Below are 12,500 nucleotides of genomic sequence, written 5' to 3'. Positions count from 1 at the left end.
ACCATCTCCACCACCACCGCCACCATCGCCATCGCTCCCCGCCCGCCTGTCACTCCAGCCTCACAGCGGAGGAGGGGGTGGGCCAATACACCAGGGTGTCACTGTGTGTGTGTGTGTGTGTGTGTGTGTGTGTGTGTGTGTGTGTGTGTGTGTGTGTGTGTGTGTGTGTGTGTGTGTGTGTGTGTGTGTGTGTGTGTGTGTGTGTGTGTGTGCGTGCGTGTGTGATAAAGAGAGAAAGAGAAAGCATGTGCTTAAGCCTCTGTATGTATGTGTTGTTTGTGTGTGCGCGCAGGACGCATGTGTGTGATGTGTATGTGTCTGTGCGTGGGACACAGACGTGTACGAGTGTGTGCGTGGATCTGTAAACCTTTGTGCGGGTGTGGGAGATTGAGGTGTGTATGCATGTCTGTGTCTGTGTGTGTGTGTGCGTGTTGAGGACAGTATGCATGTGCATGCGTGTGTGTGTGAGAGAGAAGGTATGTCTTTAAGCCTCTGTATATATGTGGTGTTTGCGTGTGTGTGTGTGTGTGTAAACGAATGTGTAAACGCCTATGTGTGTGTCTGTGTTTCTTCGCGACACAGAGAGTATGTGTGTACACCTATCCGTAAGCCTCTGTGTCTGTGTATTTGTACATGCGCGCGTGTGCGCGTGTACGCAAACGCAAGCGTGTATTTACAAGCGTGCGTGTGCGCGCATATATGTGTCAGTTTTGACGCACAGCCCCCCTCCTCCCCTCCCCCCCGACAGGTAATGGAAAGACCTGGAGACAAAAATCAATGTCCTGCGTTCAGAGAGAGCATCTAAGAAATGGCTTCGGCCGAACCACACCAAGCTGGGAGGGAACACAGGGGCGTGGGCTGTGCTCCATGCACGCCCCTCCCAGCCGTGACCCCGTTCATGACCTCTTCGTAGGTCACAGTGAGTATGTATTTATGCCTGAGATCTTTACATCATTTCACCACAATGTACAAGCAATTTCTCTGCATACAATATATGTAGTTTAGCTGTCATTTCCATCCAAAGCCGCTTTATTCTATTCTGTTTCTTCTATAAAGGTCGTTAAGGACCATGTAGAGGGTCAGGGGTTATCTCGCTCGAGGACACCGTCTACAGGAAGACGGTGCAGACAGTGGGTTTCGAACCCAGTACCGTTTCAGTGCCTTTCCCAGTACCATAAGATGGTACGCGCACATACCTTTTTCCGGGTTTGGTATGAACACCAAACAGGGTGTTTAATGGGTATAATATGAACAAATGTGCAGGGAGAGAAGGATCTTGATTATATTTACATGGGTCATTCAGTTGTGTTTATGCTGCATTAATATGAATGTGCTCATAAAGCAGCACTTAACAGGGGTGACAATTGGCTGGCTGGCGGCTGGATGATTTATGGTGTGTGTGTAGTGTAAGGTTGGGGACCTGCTGGTCGGCTGGGACACACGGCTATCCTCAACAAGGTGGTTCCCGAGGGGGTAAACACACACACATGAAACACCCACACAAACACACACACACAAACACACACACACACACACACACACACACACACACACACACACACAGATGTAGATACCCATGCAAATAGATAAACACCCAGGCATGTACATACACACACACACGCACGCACGCACACATACACTGTTGCGACCCACACACAACCACACATGGCACACACACACACACACACACACACACACAGATGTCGATACCCATTCACACATAGAAATAGATAAACACACAGGCATGTACACACACACGCATGCACACACACACACGCACACACACACACACACACACACACACACACACACACACACACACACACACACAAACACAAAAACACACACACACACACATATGGCACACATACACTGTTTCAACCCACACACACAAACTTTCAGGCACGCACAAGATCACATTTCCACACTCCATACACACATAAATCGCCACACAAATGGAGACACACACCCACACACACTCAGCCAGGCACATGTACACCCACCCATCAAGCCCCTTGTTGTTTTCCAGTTGAATGAAATAATCTGGAGCGTCTGGAAAGCCTGTCTGGGTCAGGGGCCGTGTTCAGCCTGTTGCTTATTGTACCGTCAGTGGAGGAGGTAAAGAAACACACACACACACACACACACACACACACACACACACACTCTGACACACAAACCAGCACGCACACACATGCACAAACACACACTAGCACATACAGACACACTCACCCACATTCGCACACACACACACACACACACACACACACACACACACACACTAGAACCCAGAAACACACACAGGAACACACAGATGGCTGCTCTCTGCCAGCCAATGTATTGATCCATTAATATCTGTGGAGGTAACATCTAACGTAGAGCAGCTCGTGTTTAATCATATTCAACAGGAAGACGAGAGGGCAGCTCTCTTTTTATTGGGTAGCGTTAAATAAAATGGTTCCACTCACTTTTGAAAAAAACACTTGATTAAGTTTATTAAGTTTCAAACGGGACAGAGAAAAAAACATGTCTCAATGTAATGTTCATTAACAGCACTAGTTCAAAAATAAATAGGGAGGTATATTGGATGTCTAATAATGTATTCAAATATAATTTACCATACACTGTTACCCAAGTGAAACATTAATTTCCAACTTTTCATTAATTCTGAAATGACAGCTCCCGTGTGTTTGCAAAGTGATATTTTTTATTATGATTATGCAGTACTGTGTATCTTATACCCCCTCCCCAAACGACACGCTACAGAACAAATAACGCAACCGGTCGAGTTTGTTGTTGTTGTCTGTAGCGGTGTCATTAAAATATTGCATCAAGTGCGTCGTGGACGTCGGAAGTCAGAAGTTATTTATTAGCGATAGCGTCCGCAACACAAATATAACTTTGTCTTTGTGTGGCAGTTGTGGGCTGACGTCACGTTGGCTCCTTGAAGTGGAGCTGAATAAACCTTGAGAGGAGTCTGCTTCAATCTGCTGTTAGTAACTAACACACACACACACACACATACACACACACACACTCACACGGAGACTCAATTACTGGCCAATACCCTTCTTTATCATCCCTTACCGTCCTCTTTCATTACGAATCCGAGCAGCAAAAGAGGCGAGAAGGTCACTCCAAGTGTTACTTGAACTAAAAAATCGGACTTGGGAATAAGTAAAGTGTCGAAACTAAAAGGTAAGTCTTTATTTCATTCGGGGGTTTTTTTGGATCGGAGAACAAGCGATGTGCAGTCTGCTGGCTTGATTTAGTTTCTTCTTTGCCTTCTGCTTGTCCCTCGGTCGGGATCTGGATGTCGGCAGTAGTATAACTTGTTATAATCGTTTCACTCCTAATCGTTCATTCATTCGACATCGAGCTGCCGAGCGATGGATTTGGTGCGTAAAAATGTGTAAAGTTTGGGTTAATAAGAAAAGCGAGTGTTTTCGTCGGATCGGTGACCTGATAGTGGTATCGTCTTTGTGTCCTCTCTCGTGTCGCTCTTCTTATTTCATCACATTTATCGTTTTGTCATTCAAAATATTAACTTTTACGCCCGTGAGACCACTCGCCGTGCACCTATCTTCGCTTTTACGCCCCACTTTATCCCACGATTGGTGTTTTTTGTTCGTGTGTTTGCACATTTTAGTGTTGATGTTGTGATCGCCAGCGGAAGGTAGAAGGAGGAGGAGGAGGCAGCAGCGGCGGACTACCTTTGGTCTCTCGCTGTCCGTACAAGACAGGACACCATCCATCCAGTTAATAGTTCCCTCCATGCGCAAATAAAACAATTAGTTACAAATAATAATAATAATATCCTCTTCTTCGACCTGGATTAAGTTGGACGGGGTAAAAATATCCATTCGCCTTTCCCCCCCGACACCCTCCAGGTGGGGGTGTAGTGCGCCTCGTGTGCGTCCGGCGGCTGCGTCCCCTGAACGCGGCGCGCAGCTGCGCTCGGTCGGTCGGGCTGCGGAGCTTCGCGTCCCTTTGTGTGTAGTACAATATCCTCCATTTTTCTGCCCGCTTTCCGAAACAACAAGCCTTTCGCCATCTTGGTTGATATTTTTTTCCAGAACCCCCCCCCTCCAAGCCACACACACTCACACACACTCATACGCAAACACACACACACACACACGCACACACAGACCCGCTCCCATGGCTCAGGCGCTCAATGGGAATTGAGGATCCATGTTGTGTTTTTTTTTCTTGTGCTCTCGCAGCTGAGAAAGTTAAGAAAAATGTTAACTATCACCGACTGATGACGTCATGAGAAGTTTTTTTTAACTCCCCCTTCCAGGACGATGTAGACTAGAGTTTTTAGAGGAATGACGACTTGCACACTCTGTGACGAGGAGAGATGTGGATATTAATATTATTGTTGGTTACGGGTGGTGTAACCACACACACTCACACACACACACACACACACACACACACACACACACACACACACACACACACACACACACACACACACACACACACACACACACACACACACAACACACACACACACACACACACACACACACACACACACACACACACACACACACACATGACATGACGGCGCAGACATAATAATGCGACGCAGTTATTAAGGGTATTGGATGCTACCGCGCAGAAATTCGGTTGATTTCGATATGGAGTGGGACAGTTTGTGAACTTTGAAATGTGAACCGTTTAGGGTTACTTTTGTTTTAACCTGATATAACATGATATAACAGTCTCGTGTTCACTAAGTCGGATCTTAAAAGGAGGAAAAGGCTGAATGAAATCAGCAGCGTGGGTGTCTCCAGCCCATAGCCTAGTTCTGCTCAACGGTTTACATATGTATTTTTAACTTGTGCAATGTATTTAATTTATACATATGAATTGGGCGTTGCATACATAGGGTCATATGCAATATTAGACGCTTGTGTAATAACGTTGTTACAACATTCTGCTACAAGTCTTTCTTTCTTTATATTACTTAATCCAACTGTGAACCAAATGGTCTGCCTTTACATACATACATACATAGCCCTCCTGCTGGCTCTAACTCGGCCTTCTTATTCAGGCCTAGTAGTCGACATTCCCTCTGGCTGGCCTGGAGTGTGTGTCTGTTGTTTGTGTTTCTTAGATGTCGTGGTCCAGATAGTGTCTCACTGACACAAACAGTACCTCCACTCTAGGCCCTGGTGATCTGTGATAAACCAGGTTGTTTTGTCTCATCTTCACGGTGTCATCAGGCTGAAGCCTCACCCTGTCCCCCAGACTCTTCTCCCCAGACCTAAATGAATGCTTTGAGATGGAAAATCCAACCGTCTCACCTCCCACCTCTTTTGTTTGCCCATTTATTGCTACGGAGCTGCCATAGCGTAGAGGAGCAGATGTTGAAGAAGCCTTCCCCCCCCTTTTTTTTTCTACCGGGAATGTCTTTCTCTCTCTCCTTCTTTCTCTTTACTTGTGTCTCTTCTCCCCTTATCCTCTCCCTCCCTCTCTTCGCTGATGCGCGGACATGACAGCTGTTTTGTCTCGTGGAGCTGCTAAGAAGCCATTAGTGGTATCGGTGGATTGAAACGGAACAATCTCTCCTTTATTTTAACAATCTCTCCGTTTTATTTTACCAACCGCTTCTGTTGGCTTCATTTTGTTATCTCTGTGCGTGCGTGTGTGTGTGCGCGCGTGTGTGCGTGTGCGTGTGTGTGCGTGTGTGTGTGTGTGTGTGTGTCGGTGTGTGTGGGTGTGTTTGAGTGACCATTGCAGCTCAACACAGCCCAATGAGAAACACTAATATACTTGTGTCGTGTTTGTGTGTGTTTCCTTAACGGAAGAGAGAGAATAAAGAGTGAGTGAGAGAGAGAGAGAGAGAGCGAGAGAGAGAACAGATCTGTCAGAGCTTGTTTGCTGTGTTGGTTTGAAACGAAAGCACACTGTGCTACCTCAAGCACACTCAAATCAGAGATGTCTCTCTCTCTCTCTCTCTCTCTACCTCTCTCTACCTCTCTCTCTCTCTCTCTCTCTCTCTCTCTCTCTGTCTCAAACTAAAAACTGGGAATGTTGTTTCTGATGGGAGGAAGAGGACAGACTTCTGGTCCACTCGAACATGGTGGAATTAAGGATGGCTGATGGTTAAGCCCTATTTGCATGTCTACCAAAGTCAGAGCAAACGGTTGCTATTGACTAAGCTGATTAGGTGAAATTAGGTTTACGGCTGTGGGGCTTTGGGTGCCGAATCAGTCAGAACTCGGACGGCTTTTGAAAAGACAATCCCGTGTACACACACAAGACGGACCTCTCTCTAATCCCCCGCTATTGAAACTGGGCTATTAATTTGGGACAGAGCCCACTGTCTTTTGTCGTTTGGAAGCTAAACGTGTGAAGATTGATACAGCCAACAGGGCTATTGAGTGCCTCCATACACACCAGGAGACAAAAGTTCTTCTCCCCCAGTGTAACAAGTTCCTGGTTTGGGTTCCTCGTCCGGGCCCATCGTTACCCTCTGATACTGACGGGGCAGAATGCAAATATGAACGAGTTTATTGTATACATGTACACACACACTCAAACACTCACACACGCAGACACATGCGCACACACACACACGCGCGCACGCACACATACACACACACATACACACACACACACACACACACGCACACACACACACAAACATACACATACACACACACACAGACACGCACACATAAAACATAAACACACGCACACACAGCTATAAGTGTGTGTGTGTGTGTGAGACTGAGTGATAGATTAGTGTTTGCATGTGTGAGTATGTGTGTGTGTTTGTGTGTAGTAGTTTCCTCGAAGGTGACAGATCAATAGAAACATATATATCATATAATGTAACTATGGTCTGTAATTATTGCCACTAATGATGTCACGCTGCCGGGTTTTCCTCACACTCGAGCGTAATACTAATATTTATATTCATAGATATCAGCAGCACTCATTCATCATACGTTTCCAAGGGCTAGCAGACTGAGCCAGAGAGATAATTTACCTACATGGAACTCAGGATCGATGACATATTGTTTTTTAAATCGAGCTATGAACATTGATTAGCTGTATTTAGTCTAAATGATGGCATTATCTTGTGACTGGATACCTTTCCGCAAGGAATTCTGTGCAATTGACCAAATAAACAAAAGCTCCATTTCTTTTTTGCCAGATATGACTTGTTTAAAGGTTAATAATATTTTAATACCAGCCAAAAGCGCTACACCATTTGTAGTATTAGATTAATAGCGTCTTTTGTTTTTGTTTATCTAATATTCACAGCTGTGGATCCATGATGGGGTTTTATTTGAGGTTGGCCTTTTTTTATTGGATTAGGCTCCATGCGTAATTTAGCATGCATACAAAGACACTAGTTTGGTCTTTATTTAAAGTGGCTTCTAGGCTCAGTATGTGTCCTTTTCATTAGCAGTCCAACTACAGAGCGCTAGTCGTAAGGGCGTCTCGGCCTTCACCGATAAACAAATGATATGAGCAGTGTTGAACACGTTTTGTATTCGCTATGAACCTGAAGATAATCCTTTCTCTCCATCTTAGGGCTGAACTGAGCTCAAACATGCAGACAAACACCTGACCTTCACCTTGCTATGCTGCCGTTCTCCACCGACTGGTTGTGAATAATCTTCACAACGGCTTGGTTTAACTCCTCGCGTCGCAGAAGACCTTGACCGTACACACGACGGCACGGCATGTTATCTATCTAACCACGCATAGATGATGACTATGATGATAGAGCTTCAATGTCGCACACACACACACACACACACGTGTGCACAGACACACACACATGAGTGCAGACACAGGCATACACACACATAGGCGCGCACACACACATACAGGCACACATAGGCACACACACACACACACACACACACACACACACACACACACACACACACACACACACACACACACACACACACACAGTGTTGCATGGTTTTGTGTCATCATCTCAGCGCATGGCTAACAAGATTGTCCGACTCAACATTCACGGCGTGAAGGGTGTGTGCATTCCTCAAGCCTTCGTCCCCGAATCTCAACGGCTTTGATTGTCAGGGGAAACACACACACACACACACACACACACACACACACACACACACACACACACACACACACACACACACACACACACACACACACACACACACACACACACACACACACACATTCACACACACACACACGCACACAGTCGTTGCCATGGTTGTGTTGTTATTTTCGGTGGATTAAGGAAGCAGAAGTGGTGTAAAAGTGCAACTGGGTCACCCTGTGCGTTCACGTGGAGAAGACAACGGAGTGCCGCCGCGGCCAGATTTGAGAGGGGAGGGCCAGATAAGCTGGCGCTTTGTTACGCGTCCCCTGGGCTTCTGTTTGTCATTCAGTGGTACAACCTACTCCTCCTCCGTGGTGGAAGTCAAGGTTGTTTGTGAGGAACAAGTAGAGAGATCCACCAAGGAGCCCGCTACTGTGTGTGTGTGTGTGTGTGTGTGTGTGTGTGTGTGTATAAGTGGTCTTGATTATGTATTTTTAGCTTCACTTATCTGTGTGTGTATGAGGTGTGTTTGAGAGTCTGTGTGTTGTGTGTGTTTGTTGGTGTGTGTCTGTGTTATTGTGTGTGTGTGTGTGTGTGTGCGTGTTTGTGTGTGTGTGTTAATGTGTGTGCGCCCTTGCTCTCTACATCAGTGTGGAGGTGAACATACAGACGTGTTGCATTGCTCGGCTACTCCAGAAGTGATTTTCAGATCGTGACAGGATGCTGTTGCTCCCCAGCCCTACGAGCCATCCATTTACCGTGTGATCCTTCACAAATCTGTGTCACGCAAGCACAAGAAACACTCAGAAACAGGAAATCCAGCCTCATCTACAGGGACATGGAAACAAACGTTTGTTCTCATCTGGCGTGTTGGGAGGATTAAGTCCATTACTAAATATATTATTTGTCTTGAGCGAACAAAACCAAAGCAGAATATGACGTCTAACATTGTTTGTTTCTATTATTAATGTTATGAATCTATATAAGTAACTGATATGTGGACGTATTAAGTGTCCGCTGGTAATGAAGCCGGTGACATTCAGAGTAATGGAAGCGAGTGTGTTTAGCTCACTGTTTATCTCGCGCTGTGTTCACAATCCGTACAAGACGAGTCTGTAATTCCAAGGCTGCTGGTATTCTCCCAGTGCTGAGAGGGCTTTTACCCAGCCAGGCAGACTGGGATGTGAGGGAAAATGAGCACGAGTTTCTCGATGTGGGAATGAACATTATATTGGTTTCTCTATTGGAGTGTCTCTCGGGTCAATGGGATTCTTGATGATACCAGAGAATAGCTCTCCCAGCTGCCAAAGGAGCACACACACACATGCACACGCACACACTCATACAGCCTGACACACAGTCTGACTCACACACACAGCTTGATATACACACACACACACACACACACACACAGCCTGATATACACACACACACACAGCCTGATACACACACACACACACACACACACACACACACACACAAGTGAATGCACACTTACTTGTACACAACCCTTCACACAAAAAGACAGCAACAGCACTCACTTGTGAGAGGCTCCACACACATCGGCACAGAGGCACACACACAGGCAAAGGCACACACACACACACAGGCACACACACAGGCACACAAACACACATTAATGCAGAAGATTGCACTGCCACAGTCCTATTGATCTTCTTCAGCATTTAAAATCTGGTCACTGCTGCCACAACTGCTTTTATTTTAGCTGCGTTGGCAGAGGCAGCTTTCTGCTGGGGCAGAGCTTTAAATATTCATCTCTAACTGTGCAGCAGGAGCAATGTTGACAGAAATACAGCGAGGAGCAGGGGAACAACTAGACGTGTGTGTGTGTGTGTGTTTGTTGGTATTTGGGTATGTGTGAGTTTGTGTGTGTGTGCTTGGTCAGAAGCATGTGTCACGTGAACTGAAATGTGCTGATTGTGTGGCCATGCCAACGGCTGTCAGAGATTGGTTTGATTTTAGTATTATTAACAGTCTTGACTTTTATCGTTGTGGGGTTGTTGCTCTTTTAGTACTTTTATTGTTGTTTGTTCCTATTGGTGAATGGTTCTATTGTTGTTTCTTCATTAGTTTGTAAGTTCAATTGTTGCATCATTTACAGTGTTGGTTTGATTCCACTAGTTCATAGTTTTATTGCTTCTAAGGTAAAGCTAAAGTTGAGGTGAACTTTAGCCGCGATGGATAGCTTGTCGGCCGTACCTTGTTAGGACAAGCTAGCAGCAGCTGGTAGATTAGTTATTACTGGACCTGGGACAGGAGCTAGCCATGATCAGCATTTTAACTTTAAAAAGACGAAATAGATAGAATGAAGAGCGAGAGACACCATGCGCATCTAATCCAATCACACACACGTCACCGACACGTCACACACACACACACACACGCACACACACACACACACACACATACACACAGGTTACACACACTCCCTGTGTTGCCATGAGAATGTGTGTGTGTATCGTTAACCTTTTTACTTTGGACGTTAACGGCGACAAGGAAGCTGAACAGACAGTTCTGCTGATGTCAAAACACGCAGATGTGTCTGTGCCCGCATGTCGACGAGCTGTAGGAAAATAACAGCCGGTGTACACGCTACACACAACACACAAACACGAGCGCTGCTCTTTTCCCCTAACGTAATGTACATTTATATTCCGATGTCACTACAGATTCCCGCTCTCAATTCAATTCCAAGGGCTTCATTTGCACGGCACTGGGACCGTACATGTACCTGTATGTCGCCAACGCACCAGATAAGCAACGGAGCCTGAACAGAGTAAGAACATGTTTGCTTTAACCCCCAACCCCGATCTGAAACACTGGCACGTATGAATTGGGTTAGCGGCAGCGTGTCCGCGCACGGGGACGGCTGATTGGCTGCCGGGCTGCCGGGTGGAAGGGGAGCGCTGCCCTGCCCTGCGTCTGCCCTCCTGCTGCTGTTTTTATGCTCCCTGTGAAGCCGGGGAGGCTTATAGCCTGCACTGTGGACTTGTTGTTGTGCTCTGGCATTGTCTCTCTCGCTCTCCCTCTCTCCCACACGCTCCAGTCCCTCTCGCCCGCTCCCTTCCCCCCGCCGAACGATGACACTGAGAGACAGCTGTAATGTGAGACGCCCCCAGATACTGGCAGGGGTTTGTGGAAGTGAAGCAGGGAGAGGGGAGAGAGCGGGAGGGAAAGGAGAGAGGGCGGGAGAGAGGCCTTTATCTGGAGCTGGGGGCCACTGACCTGGCTCGTTCCGCCTCTCTCTCTCTCTCTCTCTCTCTCTCTCTCTCTCTCTCTCTCTCTCTCTCTCTCTCTCTCTCTCCCGCTCTCCCTCTCTTTTCTTTTCTTTCCCTCTCCCCCTCTGTTCCTCTCTCTCTCTGTCTCTCCATGGGAGTGGGGAATGTGCGGTGCTGCTTTTCTGAAACCTTCCCCCCACCGGCCGTCCTCTTTAAAGAGCAGTGAGACGTCCGCTGGAAGAAGCCCTGTGTATCCCTGCCTTCGCTGTCCTCTGCTAGCACAGATACTCACGGTTACTAATAAAGAAAGTTGCGTTATCACCGCAACCGGAGTTCAAATGTTGTTGTTCATTCAACCCCCCCAGGCCAACACTTCAACAACAAGGGTTTTATTCGTTGTTTACCTTTTATTTATGACGCGCTGCTCGCTCGAGTGTTGTCTGAGTGTTGTTTTAACGATGGTGTTGTTGTGTAGCTTGTCATACAGTAAGCGGGCGGGAATAAACGAGATGGACAGAGCTCTGTTGAGCTGCACAAGGCGACAGAGCAGGAGGATCTTGATGGTATTTGCATGGAGGACTAATTATGGAGAGTAGTGTTACTGGTCGCTCAGCCACAATCTAGGCCTTGGCGTTTTCAAGGCTTCAGCAGAAAAAGTGGTTTGTCTGTGTGTGTGTGTGTGTGTGTGTGTGTGTGTGTGTGTGTGTGTGTGTGAGTGTGGGTTGGGAGAATGTGGGCTTGTCGCTTAATGTACAATTTGTACGAGAGAGCACTCTTGTGTGTTTGTGTGTGTGCGAAGGGAGAGATTGCTGTTGGCATTAGTGTGTGTGTGTGTGTGTGTGTATTATGACGTTTGAATTGTGTTCACGCGGGATTATGTGTGTGTGTGTGTGTGTGTGTGTGTGTGTGTGTGTGTGTGTGTGTGTGTGTGTGTGTGGATGGAAACGTTTGGGCCTCCAGGCTTGAGTTGCGAGTCCTGTGTCAGAGCCTCTGAGTAATCCTAACATTTAATGTAGCATCTTCTCTCTCCCTCTCTTTCTCCGTCTGTACCTCTTCCTTCCTCTCTCTCTATCGTTCTCTCTCTCTCTCTCTCTCTCTCTCTCTCTCTTTACCCCTACCTTTCTCTTGCTCTACCTCACAATCTGTGTGTGTGTGTGTGTGTGTGTGTTTTTTGCGTGTGTGTGTGTGTGTGTGTGTGTGTG

The 12,500-nt window shown here is 46.7% G+C and overlaps 1 protein-coding gene across 1 annotated transcript in view; it reads left to right on the top strand.

Annotated features, from left to right (window-relative positions):
* Positions 1–3,012: 3,012 nt before the first annotated feature.
* Positions 3,013–12,500, top strand: part of LOC307076128 (bromodomain adjacent to zinc finger domain protein 2B-like) — a 92,032-nt gene continuing 82,544 nt past the window's right edge. The window contains 1 exon segment of the mRNA XM_079737012.1: positions 3,013–3,198. The gene's annotated coding sequence lies outside the window, so the exon portion shown is untranslated.

The sequence above is a fragment of the Pollachius pollachius genome (assembly GCF_949987615.1).
Source record: "Pollachius pollachius genome assembly, chromosome: 5".
Lineage (NCBI taxonomy): Eukaryota > Metazoa > Chordata > Actinopteri > Gadiformes > Gadidae > Pollachius > Pollachius pollachius.
The sequence above is the reverse complement of the archived record's forward strand: the minus strand, read 5'-3'. Positions and strand labels throughout refer to the sequence as shown.